The sequence below is a fragment of the Pteropus medius genome, unplaced genomic scaffold, assembly GCF_902729225.1.
Source record: "Pteropus medius unplaced genomic scaffold, Ma_sr-lr_union100, whole genome shotgun sequence".
NCBI classification, from domain to species: Eukaryota; Metazoa; Chordata; class Mammalia; order Chiroptera; family Pteropodidae; genus Pteropus; species Pteropus medius.
The window spans coordinates 13385324-13400125 of NW_024342471.1; the positions used below are offsets into that span (position 1 = coordinate 13385324).

Sequence of the window (14802 nt, forward strand, 5' to 3'; positions counted from 1 at the left end):
TTTTATGACAACTTTTGTTTTTTTAAACAAAAAACCACATAATCTTTTTGTAAGGCTAAATTTTATGTAGCAGAAATGGATGAATAGATACACCCTAAAGCATGTACTCCTCTGTACAATACTGCAAATCGTTTTACAGCCTCTGATGCTGCGCTCAAAAGTTGTGATTAAATCTTTTTGGTTCAATAAAGAACAAATTAAACAGTAATTTCAGCATCCCACAACTGAATTAGAAACATAATATAGACATATTCTGAAACTCCTAACTGTGTGGGCAAATCAGGAAATTTGTCAGCAGGGGAAAAAATGTGTATAACTTCGGAATTATATGAAAACTGGTAGGACTCCTGCTCTCTTCACTGTATTTCAGTGCTTATGTATGAATGCAGCATTTAATTATCTTTTACAAGAAGATAAGTTGCTCTTTAATAATTTAAAGAGCAAACAATACAAAAATTCCCATTCCTTCTGACACTCACCCACCTAATGATGCTTCTGTTACAGAAACAGGGTGGCAGAATTCAATAAGAACATTTTTAAACTTATTTTATTACTATCTCTCCCTCTGGTTCAAAATTTCTACAATAGTGCCTGTGTCATTTCTAAGTTCCTCAGTGCTGTTACGAACACTTAAAAATAAAACATCAGGTACACACCATTCATTCCGCCATTCATTCACAGAGACTATCTACAGTCTTCAGAAAAAAATACAAATGCCTCATAGTACAGAGTCCTGCATAAGTGGTCTGGTCTCTGGTCCTCGTCTACAGCTCTGACATTACCTTCCACTATTCATTCAACTATACCGAACACTGACAAGCACTGAAACCAGCTCTGTTCACTCAGGCTATGCCTCCACCTGGGAAATCCTACTGCCCTTCCTCTCTGGTCTCTCATCCTTTGACACTCAGCTCTGGTGTCATGTTCTCCAGAATGCCTTACTCGACTTCCCTAAACCGTGAAAGCATCTTGAAAAGCACTACAGTAGCTATACCACTATGACACACCATCTTTGTCCTGTGTATGCCATCTGCTGTTATGTACCTAAGCATCCTCTGGGAAGGAACTCTGTTCTGCAGTATGGCGCTCAATGCCTCCCATTTGGACTCTTACATGATTAGCTGTGGAATGAGCAAGTGAGTAAGTGAGAAAGCTATGTTTATAGAAAAGGCTTTGAGTTCCTGCTTTCTTGGTCATAATTGGTGGTTTCTTTTTTTACTTTCCTGTTCATTCTGTTCTCTCAGTCCAATGACATTTCTCAGCATTCTTCATTCATACTTTTTGAAAGTAATACCTGAAATTCAATAACGTAAAGCTTAAAACAAAAAATAGTATTTCCCTTACTGTACTCATCCCCATTCCTGATTTCACTCTTCTCCAAGGTAATAACCTGATCTTTAGCTGTTCCTTCTGCTAGTTTCCAGAATATTTCTAAAGAAAACATCTTAATGCTACTATTAAATTTTTTTCCCATTTTAAACATTAATCGATTGGTTTCTTCCTATGAAACAGGAGTTGGCAAATATTTTTATTAAAAGCCAGATAATAAACGTTTTAGGCTTTGCAGGTCACATGGTCTCTGTTGCAACTATTTAATTCTGTCATTGCAGTATGAAAACAGCCACAGACAATATACAAATGAATGAGCCTGGCTGCATCCCAATAAGTCTTTTTTTACAAAACAGGTAGCCTCTGCTATGCAGGATAAGTGTTATCATCCCAATACAGTTATTATCACCATTATTTATTAAATCAATATTCAATTCACAGCTAAGCTAAATTTTTTTTTAATTGTTCCCCTAAAAAGACTAAGGACCTCATTTTAAAATTTGCTTTGTTTTCTGTGAACCACGAACTTATCTCAAAATGTTCCCCGCCAAACCTTAAAACTCCTCTCAATCTAAGTTCAGTTGTCTTCCTTGGGTCAGTGAACCTGGAGTCTTACCATTCTCTCCAACCTAATTCAAAGCTACCTTCCTGGGGCTTCTTACCACCATCCTCTTGAGGATTTGTTCCCTTTGTCCCTCTCGAGAGTAGACTCCTATGCTGCTTCTCTCTAGGTCAATCACAATGTCAATAAACTCTCTAAGAAATTTATGAATGAGGGGTAAAGTTTTGAGAACTCACTGTTTCCATTCACCTTGATGGTTTGGTGCGTACCAAATCACAGGTTGGAGATCATTTTCTCATCAGAATTTTGAGAGCACTGCACCACTGTCCAGTTCCTTCTACCACCTCTGTTCAGGAAACTGACCATTCTGATCTCTCATCATTTGTATATAACCTCTCTTCCTTCTCAGAAAGCTTTTAGGATCATATTTTCGCAATGATATACCTTGAGGCTGTTTTCATCCATGAGACTGGAAATGTTGTGGCTTCTTTTACAATCTGGAAACTCTTGTTCCAGTACTCAGAAATCCTGTATTATTTCTTCATAATTCCCTCCCTATTGTATTCTTTCAATGGAACTCTTATTATTAAATTTAAATGATGGACCTTCTGGGCTGTACCTCTAATTTGCACTCATTTTAAAAAATGTTTATATCTCTTCCTGTTCTATTTTCTGGGAGGCTTCCCAAACTTTATCTTCAAGCTCTTCTTTATTTTTATGACTAATACTTTGAACATTCAATAATTTTTTTTTGTACTCTAATGTTTTAATTTTTCAGTCCATGCTCATACCAACTAACCAACAATGGAAGGGCATTCAAGTGACAAATGGTCACTCTTTCCTTTTAAAGACCCTATAATCTAGTGGACACATCTACACAACTAAAATATTCAAACTGGGTGATAAAATGCTTCTGCAATAATTTTAAGGGCTTCTTATATTTTCAAGGCTCTAGATGAGAAGTTTTACTTTCCATTAAAGGTAGCACAGTACCAAAATACACTGAGGACAGACATGCATGCGCTCACGCGAATCGATTCTTCTCGGTGCCTGCAAGTTTTCTTTGGAACGCAGAACATTTGTAAATAAGATCTACTTCTATAACTTTTGTGTATAGTTTTTAGGCTAGAGCAAAATCTGCATAGGTTCATCTATGATGTTCTTTACTACAGGCTAGAGAAAACATATCACCTTAATGTCATGACTACGTGTTGGAAGCATTCACATCTGTAAGACTAAAAGAGGGCCATGAAGACAGGGATTTTGATCTCTACTATATATCTAATTCTTAGCAAGTATCTGATGAATGAATGAATTCAACATATTAAGATTACACATGATTTTATTGATAGGAGGACAAAAGAGAAGGATCATACTAAGTGTAAGGGAAATTTATCAGGCGTGGACTAAAAACCTTTCTCTTCAAAAATATAGATGCCTAAACTGAAATAACTGCCAAACATTATTATAGAAAAGGCACAGTACCATCAACTTCCAAACTGAGGCGGCTTTTTGTTTTGCTGGTTGGAACATACACTACCACTGCTAACATTAACTTAAGATACTTTTGTTTCTAAAAAAAAAGTGTTTTAAACATTTAATATGTTATAGTAAAAGCTGGTTACCCTGTACATAAGTAGTGCAGGCCAAAAGGCAAACCAAGAATAGTGATTTTGATCTTTGTCAGTGAAAAGACATAATTAGCAGTAAGAGTAACAATAGCCTTCTAGTAAACTGTTGTTACTTGATCCAGAGTTTCGGAAAAGTCCATTCCGAGAGGCTTCCTATTGGTCGACTGCATAATAACAGGGCTTTTACTAACTGAATGAATCTCCTCTAGTTAAATAAACTAATTACTACTGACTTCAACCAGTGTCATGTTGCTGTAATTCCTTACTATAATCTGTTGTGCCCGTGATGGTTGTCAAGGTGTAAAGGAAGGAAGCTCTCTCTTTTTGACTAGAAACATTTCAACAGAGCTGCATTCAGGACACAGAATCAGGACTGAATGGGATCTTTGAGATAACCTAGCCAAACACTTTGATTTTAACAATGAATGTGACACATCTGCATAATACAGGAGGAGAAAGGTCAACTCCAAATCCCAGTTCATCTTTTTGATCTGCGAAAATCAATTAAACTCCTAATTTGGTGATAAAAATCAAGTTGCTTGATAAGAATCACTATTAGGATAGTAGTAGAAGCAAGTGGCCAGACACTACCATAGCTATCAAATATCACACTGTAAAACGTGACTATACTGTTTTGTATTGTCATTAGACCCTACACCATAATGTCAACTGACCCAGATAAGGAATGATCGCATTTGTGAACACAGGACTAAAGAAACCAATCTCCTGAGAGCCAAGCCCACCTGAGGTTCAGAGCCTTGAAAATTCAAGCTATGCCCTTATATGGGAAGACAAAGGGTTTTACAAATGACATTCCATATTCAGTCTCAAGAAGTTGCACCAGTAATGCAAGACCTTCTGACTTGTTAACACTTTAATGCCTTTTGTGAAGAAGAGTAATACCTGTGGACTTGGGAGTGAACATATCTAGGTGCCGAATACACATGGTAGTATGATTTGTACAATTTATTCAATCTCCTTGGGTCTCAGTTTCCTTTGTAGAGTAGGGACAGAAACCATCTTTAGGGAGAGGAAATGGATGAGTTCTATTTCAGACAGGCTGTTTGAAGGAACAGTCAAGACAAATATAGTGAAGGGAGGGAATGTGAAGCTCAGGCAATGCAATCCTTTTATCCTGAGATAGCGAAACTAAGAGTCCGAGCTGCCCCGATTCTCAAAGGCTCACAATCGTTCAGAAGTTCAAGAACTGGGTTCCAGTTCAGCCCCCTTAGTACTACATGAAGCTGCCGCGTAGGCAAACGAAAATAGCACAAGTGAGAGCTCAGGATTTAGACATGTTCTATTTGGGACACTCAGGGAGTGGGCAGAGGTTAGAAAGATATTCTGTAGATAAATTACAACAGTCTAAAAAAAGAAAAAGAAAGCCCATGAGGCCAAAAAAAAGGAGAGGGTCCAAAGAAAGTAGGCTGGAGCAAAGGATGGTTTTCGTCTATCCATGGGGTGAACAGAAAGCAACTAAAACAGCTTGATAAAACTATCATTCATATGGACCTTTTAAGCACATTTTAGACACAATGGATGGACCCTTCAGAAAATATTACAAATAAGAGAACAAAATATACATATTATTCATATCATAAATATAAGAATATAACTGCAAGTAAATCTAAATTCTTTATTACTTTCATAAAGCCTTCCATTTGCATGCTGAATTGTTAAACAAAATTATTTTGGAGCAATTTATAGTAAGGAACGAAGTCTATCTGTTAGCTATCCAAGACAGCAGGAACAAAGTAAACACATTACCAGAATCATAATACAGACAATACTCAGCAGAGTTTTTACTTTGGGATAATAAAAGAAAAAACACATATTTATGGTTATCCAGGCTCCACACTCTTTATTCTACAGGAAACAGAAGAGCCAGCCCAAGTGCAATTTGAAAACATCTTATCAATTAAATTTGTGGAATTCCTAGCACAAAAAAGATGGGATTTCCCCCTATTTCTACAACTCGGTATTCTTAAAGTAAAAGAAAACCCAATATTTTTCCAAAGTGTTTTTTCTCTATTGTTTAAAGACAAGACAAATAATGGATTCTGAATCTGACACAAACTTCCTTCCATTCACGTTTTAAGGTGAAATCCGGATCCTAACTTCCACATCTTACATGGAATCGCGGGCTCAAATCCGGGCGGATGCTGCGGCCTGATGGAGACCACAGTCATCTCACTGTTCTAAAAGCTGTTCAATCCTGCGCCTTCCCTGGGCCCAGGAATTTTTGTTTAATAGAAGTTGAGAAGAGCTTTATAAGCTCTAGGTTTTTAAAAGATGAAATAGTTCTTAATCCTCTCCCACACTCAATTCCCCTTCCCCAAAACCTAAAAGGAAGTACTGTGAAAAATGCAGAACAAGTCTGTGGGGGAAATAAAGCAAGATGCTGTAGGCTGTGAATGAGACGTATGTAAGACGTCCTCCCGGCAAAAGCAAGTCCAGACCGCACTGGCTGAATGGTGAGGTGGGTGGCTGGCAACAGGAACCTCTTGCCACTAAAATGCCCTGGTTCTCCAAAACTGGTTTACTACACTAAGAGTAGAAACTGTAGGCAATAAGCAAAATACTCAAGAGACCACCCTTAGGCAAATTTGAGCCAAGTGACTGAAATCTGTTAATATCATCTACATTCTATACAGTCAAATGTGCCTACAAATTGGTATAGATGTCACCTATTTTAGATTATTAGCAAACGACGTATTGTTAAAACTATTGACTTCTAACATCTAAATGATTACTTAACTACAAGTAGAACTCAGCAAGTTTTCAGATTGGCATGTGGTGCTATTTTAGAAGAACTGGGGTGACGTGACAGCTGATACAACTCATGCCCAGAAGGAGCAAGAGAATCACAGAACCTGCTAGTTTCCCTGGTAAGTAGTATCAACTCCCAGATCAAAAGACAACCATTTTGAAATATAAACTTAACTTCTTAACAGTCATAATCTCCCACTTCTATCACATTATATTTATATTACCTGTTCCAACGGTCCCTTCCATCATCACCACAAGCACTAAGAACCAGCCGTAGTGATGTGGTTTAAGATTGTTCTAGATAAAGATGACCAGTGTGGAGGACAGCAAATTTCCAAACTGCCACTCTGGAATACATACGCAGAAGGAGAGTCATACCTTCAATCACAGGCACGCTTCCCCGTGCTAATTTACAAATGAAGCTTTTTATTGGTGGCACGGTATAAGCCCAGGTTGGTAATAATATGAAATAAATAAAAGTCAGGAAACTCTCCTTAGCCTGGATATGAATCCAAGTATCAGTTCTTAAAGGCTCAATAGAATCATAAAGGAGGTGGTGACAGAGCTGCAATGTCATAGAAAAGTAAAATAAAGGCAGCCTTCAAACAGAAGAATGCAAAATAATAACCTTCTGGAAGACCAAAAGACTGCATCAGATTCACCTCTGGGCCCCCTATATCATAGGACAGGGTCTACAAAATAGTAAATACCTGTACATTGGTTGAGTGAGTACATCGGCTGAATTTATAAATGAAAAGATTCCCCTGCTAGTTTTACTACTCACTGTTGTCTTCTCTCTACTCTAGACACAAGAGTGCCACTAGACACTCGAAGAGCAAGAGCAATCTCATATCCTATATATGTGGAGATATCAAGCTCTGTAGACAAAAGTAGGGAATTCCAAGTCTATTACTGTTATTCACTTTACTCAGATTTAACAACGACTGGACTTTAAAAAGCTGGCTCCACTTTAAAATTCACCTTAACTTCTATCCACAGTGTAATGCCAGTTTCTTAGCAATCTTTGCTTTCTGGGAATGTAACTCCTATCTAGATTCCATATCCATCTCCCAGATACAGGTTCAACTCTCAACTTGGTAGATTCCTTAGATTCTGCACCCAGAGTTACCTACCCCTGAACAAACGACAGCACTGAGCTGTTTCTGCCTGCAGCTTTTTAAAGCCACACACTGAGTCTCTCTTAACACCACCAATTCCTGAAACAAAGCCATGGTTCCCATTACGATTAACCCCTGCATTGTGGGATCCCAAATCTCTGAGCCAGTAAAAAAAGGATCTGGTGATTTATCAGCTGCTACAAGAAGAGTATATCATGACAAAGATAAAAGCAAAGATAATGCTTACAGAGAACAGCTGTGCTATTTTATTTAGACTAAGAACAGTGGCATCTGGAAGGCCATAAAAACAAACTTCTAAGCTGCCATTCAAAGATGTGGTAAGAAGAATGGCAATAAAAGGAATAAACTGCTCTACGGAAGTAAATGTGCCTAGTAAGTTGCTTCAGTAGTGACGATTTTATCCCAAATGAGAAGCAAGGTAGTCTGGCAATTAATATTTTGCTGAATGAATTAGATATTTGTTTGTTAACATTAAGTTGGACAACCCTCAAACAGATTTTTTAGCCTATTCTAGCCTAAATTTTGGTTTTGTTTTACTTTTAGAATCAAACTGTACCACATTTTAACTTTTATTGAAGTATAATGTGCATTTTAAAAAGAGTATAGTATAGCTCTTCAAACCTGAATACACCCATGTATGACCAGCAACCACATCCAGAAACAGAACGTTACTAGTGTGACAGGAGCCCTATCCATGTTCCTTTTTGGTCACTACCACATTTCTCCAAAGGTGACCACTAGCCTGACTTCTAAGAGTACAGAGATTCATTTTGCTTGTTTCTGTATCTCATAAAAGTGAAATTATATAGTATGTACTCTTTCTTGTGTCTGGCTTCTGTGCCAGTTATCAATTTATTGCCTCTTGACTTCAAATTCACCCTTCAGTACCTGCTCCGTGATAAGCACTGGACTCTAAGCATTTCTCCTTCACAGAGACCATAATGTTAAGCTTGGCCAGTAGAGGGCACTGGAGGGATACTGCAAGAGGAAGGGAGCTTATCTCCCAGGTTCAAGGGTTCAAGGCTTTTTGTTCTTGCTCCTGCTCCATGGTCACCAGTGAAAGCATGTAGGGACATCTATCTGGGGGTGCTCTGGCTCAACTGCATGCCCAGAACATCAAACTGTTTTCTCATTCTCAAAGACAATCTAGAAGCTTTAATTTGCCAGCATAGGTCCTACCTATACTTGAGTATAATGAAATCATCCCATAGTTTATTCTTCTCTAGGATAAATATTTTCAGACAGTTAATATTATTATTAAACACCTCACATATTTTATGCTCTCTTCTGAACCTTCTATGTTCTGTATCCTTATTAATTCGCAAAGTCAAAAGCCGAACTAAAATACTTTATCTGGTTAAAGTACTATCAACTCTTATAAATATGAACTGAAACCAAGATAAATTTTAGGGTGAGATGCTGACTGCACTCCTATTAAAGAAGTTGGGAAAGACAAAGACACCATCTATCAAGCACTGCTCTGGACATTCTAGAAAATATGGGGAAAATTATGACATGTATAACCCGGAAAGACAAAAAATTATTTATATATGATGTGACTGTTACTCTTCTAAATGCTTAAGAAACTATGAGAACCAAGAAAAAGAGTTTATAAGATGGTCAGTAAAAAAAATATATTTATGTAAACATCAATAACTGTTGAAAAAAAATCTCAAGCTTTCTTCAAGTACACAGTTGCTGCTGTTCACATCATGTGTACCAAGTGAAACCAACTCTACCACTCTGGCTATGACTACCTACTCAAGGGCCTGGTGCCGAGGCAAAGGCCCACACTTATCTAGGCCAGACATGAGAGGTCAACCCGCTGTATAGTAAAACTGACCCAATCAGCCAAAAGCCCACAAAAACGCAACTCACGTTTAGCTTTCTTTATTAACACAATTTTAGAATTGTGTTAATATATGCCCAACATAATATTCATCTTGAATTTCTATTACACCAAATTCATGCATTTCTCAAATTTCTCCCTCTCATTTTATGGTTTATCCTATCTCTAAGGAGCTGGGCACCTCACTCAGCAATCAACAAGAGAAGATATGCAGCACAGTCACCAATGAAACTAAAAGAACCAACTGTTTCTTCAAGTACAAAATTAGGATGTTTGACATAAGATTTTAAAACTCCTTTCCTAAGGATTCTATGCCCTAAAATCCTGTAATTCTAGGACCCCGGTACATAAAGTAACTACATAACTACATACCAAGAGAAAAAGACTGAGAAACAAATCCTGCAACATTAATATGTTCCCTGCTTTACTGAAGATCTCCATTCTCTCACTGGGTTTTTTGGGGGGAAAAAAAAAAATATATATATATATATATATAGTGTTAATAAATTCATTTTTGTCTTCAAAAAACTTACTAAAAGGAAAGGCTGTACAGAAGTCAGGAAGATGATTCAGGAAATCTGTTTCTGTTAGAAGGCATGAACATCTTTACTAAAAAAACAAACACAAACAAAAAAACTTGTTAAATACTTCAAGAAATTCTCTAAATTTGGGAGAAAATTAACCATGCAATGATTATCAAAATTATATAGTATCAATATTTGAATCTGTAAGTAGAATAAATAAAATTAAGCAACATGCTATCTTTAAATCCATCCTCACTCTTATAACCTAAAGAGCTTCCTGTGAAATTTTACCACTGGTGCACAATTGCTTGAAGCCTCACAGACTAAAAGACAACTAAATAAGTCCATCTCATTCACCCCTGACCCAAGGAAGCTTCCTCTTATCCCTACCAATGATATTCTATTGTTCAACCCTGGGATTGTTACGACATTCAGGAGGATCGAGTCATTTTCTTTTATTCTTCTTTTTTTTTTTACAGTAGAAAAGTTTTATTAGAAGGGAAAGCACACTTTCAGACGTGGAAGCGGGCCTGGGCAAGAGAAGCATGGCTCAAAAGGCCTCGAGTCATTTTCTTATCCACACAGATTAACCTCTTATTAGACCAGTATAAAACAGTCACAATTCAAATATAAAAACATAGAAAAACATAGAGACTTTTTAATGAAAGAACATGACTGCTCAAATTATTCCCACCTGAACTGACATTTGGTGTAAGTAATACATTCACTTGCTAAAGTAAAAACAGAATGATGGGAAAAAAAGAGGAAGGGAATTTAACAGTTTGTTAAAATGAGACACATTACCTCAACTTTAAAAAAAAAAAATCACTTAGCAAGACAGCAGAGATAAACAGGACAAGGTCATCTATAGTGCCTCCTGACTCTTGGTTCTATAATCAAGACCTATGGCTGCTATTTATTATAATCTGACAAATCTGAAAAAATTGTTTTTATGGTATTAGACACTAGCTATATGGCTTTCTGCCCCCACAAATAACCTGCAATTGTATAGCTAAGATCTGAGTGGCTGTTTAGAGAGCAAGCAGCCTGAACTTCAAGGCAAAAAGGGTCCACAGGCCAGAGTCGTACCCTGTGTGAATTTGACTGTGACCTCAAGCTGTCTGCTATGCTTCCCTTGTGACCTTTCCATCTATTCTGACCTCGTAAGTCCCTCTACACCAGATGATATTACCAGAGCTTGAGGGCTGTTTCTGCCTCCATCTAAAGTCAAGTTAACAGATTTTTTAAAAGGTTTTAGAGTAAGAAGGACCCTCCTAAAGGGAAAACCCTACATATTTGCCCCTCCATGTGGGCATGTTATGTTTGTATGTGTGTGTCTCTCTCTATATATACACCTGCACAAGCAAACAAAATACATATATGCACAGACTATTTACATATGAATATAAATAGATTATCCTCCAGGACTAAGACAGTATTCTTGTATTTTTCTAGTAGTACAAAGACTACATAATCCACTCTGTCCTGCTAGAGCACAAATTCAGCAAACTGGGTCCAAATCCAAGCCCCTGCCATTTATTAGCTGTGTGACCAAGGCAAATCACTTCATCTCTCTGCCTCAGTTTCCTCATATGTAAAACAGGAATGATAATCATGTGAGGATTAAATAAATTAATACAAGCAAATTATAAAGTACAGTGTCTGGCATATAGGAACTACTATATATCAAATATTAGTAGTGATATTTATACAATTATATAATCCCGCCTAGACAGGATTATAGGAAAAATGTGACCACAGCAGTGCAAATAAATAACCTACATGGATTTGAGTGACCTATATGAATTCATGATCCATAATCCCCAATCAAAGTAAATTTAGAACTTTACTATGCTTATAGCAAGCCCCAATGTAGGTAAAAATATTTCATGAATGCATAATAATCACAAAGCAGGAGTCTAGCTCCAAATCTGTTCCCATAAAACCTTTTAAAGACAACTCGTTCAAAGTCAATAGAGAGGCATTTAATTTAGCTAAACACACAACTTTTAAACATTCTTTTCTATACAACACTTCTTTTACTAGACGTAATGAGAAAAAAAATACTTCGCATAAATTTTCCAGACACCTCAGAGTTTACATGCAGTTTTCAAAGTTCGTAATAAAAAATTTTCATTTCATTTTCTACAGTCTTCTTAAAATGCAACAATAGTGAAATAAATGATTCAGGTAACAATCATCAGTGAATGTTAAATTAAGACCATTAAATGAAAATATGACCTGAAAATCTGCAGGTTGCCAGAATGTCAACCCATGGATTTTGTTGGTCAAAACCTTGACAACAAAGGGCTATGCCAAAATTAACCTACCAATCAATCTCAGTATACAGAGTGAGATAATCAAGCCTTCTGGTCTTCTAATATGAACAGGAAGTACAATATACCGCCAATGAGTAATTAAAAATATGAATGATTACAAAAATAGTTAAGCTCTAACTACCTGTTTACAAGTATATGAAAAAATAACATTATACAAGGATACAACCATCAAAATTAATAAAGTGAGGACGGGGATTGACCTAGTTTCATCAAGAAACAGGTGACATGACCAAAAAGAAAGAGGGTGATTTATTACAGATTAAAAGAGATTAAAGAGATATATAAATCCAAATGCATTAGATGGACCTTATTTGGACCTGATTCAAAGAGTTAACTGTAAAAAGTCATTTTTTGAGAAAATCAAGAGAGTCAATATTAAATAAAATCAAAAAATGAGGTAATAAGAAATTTATAGGGTATGATGTGCTTTCCTATAAAGTCCATATCTGACAGATATGTACATTAAAATATTTATAAGTGAAATGATAGGTTGTTGGGGTTTTCTTTAAAATACTCCAGGTCAAAAAGAAAGTGGAAAAGGATATATAAAACAAGAATGGCATGAGGACTCATATTATTCTATCTACTCTATGTATGTTTGAAATTTTCTATAACAGAAATTTTTTTTTATGTTAAGGGAGAGACAGAAATTCATAGCCAAATCTAAGTTTGGCCAACATTCATCAAAAACTGCAGAAAACCTCTATGTAAAACACACACACACACACACACACACACACACACACACACACACACACACACACACACACACACACACACACACACACACACGACAACAGTGGCCCCTAAAGGCTGCATGTGAGATACTTTGAGCAGATTTCTTTTGTCAGCAGAAATTCTCTCTACAACATTCCTGTGGAAATGTGTCTTCCACTAGCCACTGTTCTGTTACCGAGGTGTAAACGAGATGTCTTGATACAAAACTGAACTCTTCCAGCTTCTTTACCCTGAGAAAAGTTATTCAAGGAAACTTAACTACCAAAACATCTATTTTTTTTAACGGGTTGTATATATTTCTAAGTCTTTGGCAATGTGGCTCTTTATACTTTTTTTGTGTCTCCAGCATTCATATAAATAAATATTTTTGTACAAGTTCAAGAAATAATCTTTAGCAGTTAAAAAAAAAATGCTGTAATTAAAAAAGTTTATTTAAACTCCCCTTCTTCTAATCCTTTCCTTCTACATTCTCACTGCTCCTAAACATAATTCAAGCTATGTTATCATCTCATATTTGGTATCAGAGTAGATAAAACATTAACTGACTATGCCAGATTTACAGGTCAACTACATCACCCGTTCCTTTCCAAACTTAAAAAACATATGAATAATATTCGTTGTCCCACATATAATAGTAATGGACTTACACTTACTTGTCTGCACTTACAGAAGAGGGTACTTTTCAAATGCTATATTTGCTAATCTAATAAATGGGTTCAGGAATACAGGCAACCACAGTTATGCAAGGAATAATTCTCTCTGATCTTCAACTGTTTTGTACCTCTCCTCCTTGTTAGGTAAGGAAAACAGTGAGTCCCAAATATTGCACCTTACCAGCCTTACCAGTATTTTCCCGACAGCTGTCTGCCAAATGTTTTGAATAACTCTCACCAGACTATCGTCACCTTCCTTTATAACCCCCTCTGGGCTTTATATTCTTTTGAACATGATTTGGTCAATAATGGTGGTAAAAAGGAAGAGAAGCTATAAAAACACACAACAATAAATGATGCCTAAAAGGAAGGATGAATATAGTTTTAACATATAATTGAAAATGAACTGTAAGATTAAGTACCTTTGGTCCTAGAGAAAGCTGATCTGGGAACTCTATTTCTGTATTGATCTTAGTCCCCTGGGAATAGGGCACATTGTTCCTAGGGTAGGAGAGAAGGTACATTACGTTATTGCTAGCAAGGTAGAAATTAATTAGCTCTGCTCTCTTTCTGTTGTTCATATTCCGAGCAAAGATTACTTCCTTAATTAATACAGAAATAGTCATATTTATCAATACTGAGATAGATGGTTTTTGGACATTAAATGTTTTTCTACTGAAAGAACTTAGCTTCTAAAAACTTATAATTGGATTTACCTTTCTAACATGCGCTGTTAAATAATTAGGAAACTGAAATGCAGCGACTAACATTTATTGCACTATTTTCCTTAATCATCGTAATCAACTCATGTGAGACATACTATTATTATTCCCATTGTATAGATGAAGCAACCAAAGCACAAAGGTGTTAAGTAACTTACCAAAGAAAATGGAGCTAGTAAGTACTGGAATACTATCACCATGATAAGTACGCAAAGTTTTTTAAAGATAAACAGAAAAAGTAAAGCTATCAGTAACTTATTCCAAAATCCATTAAGTATCTTTAAATCTCATGAAGAAATATCTGCTGAGCATCTACTGTGTGCTCAACACTACTAATAATTACTAAAGGACACTGGAGAAGCAGGAAAAAGTTATTCCTTCTCAAAACATTAATGTCAAGGTAGGGAGACAAAACGTACACGTAAAACTGGTAAAGAAAATGAGTGTCTTCCCTGTGTAGTGTCTTCATAAATTCATCCATGGCCTGCCCTCACTTCTCAACCTTTTTTTTTTTTTTTAGTGCCTTTTTTTTAGATACTTCACGGTG

The 14802-nt window shown here is 36.4% G+C and overlaps 1 protein-coding gene across 1 annotated transcript in view; it reads right to left on the reverse strand.

Moving 5' to 3' along the window:
* CHD6 (chromodomain helicase DNA binding protein 6) overlaps positions 1-14034 on the reverse strand; it is a 143446-nt gene extending 129412 nt beyond the window's left edge. Inside the window, exons 1-2 of the mRNA XM_039863719.1 lie at positions 13956-14034; positions 9813-9888 (exon numbers count right to left, since the gene is read on the reverse strand). The gene's annotated coding sequence lies outside the window, so the exon portion shown is untranslated. The remainder of the gene's footprint in view (positions 1-9812; positions 9889-13955) is intronic.
* Positions 14035-14802: the final 768 nt, after the last annotated feature.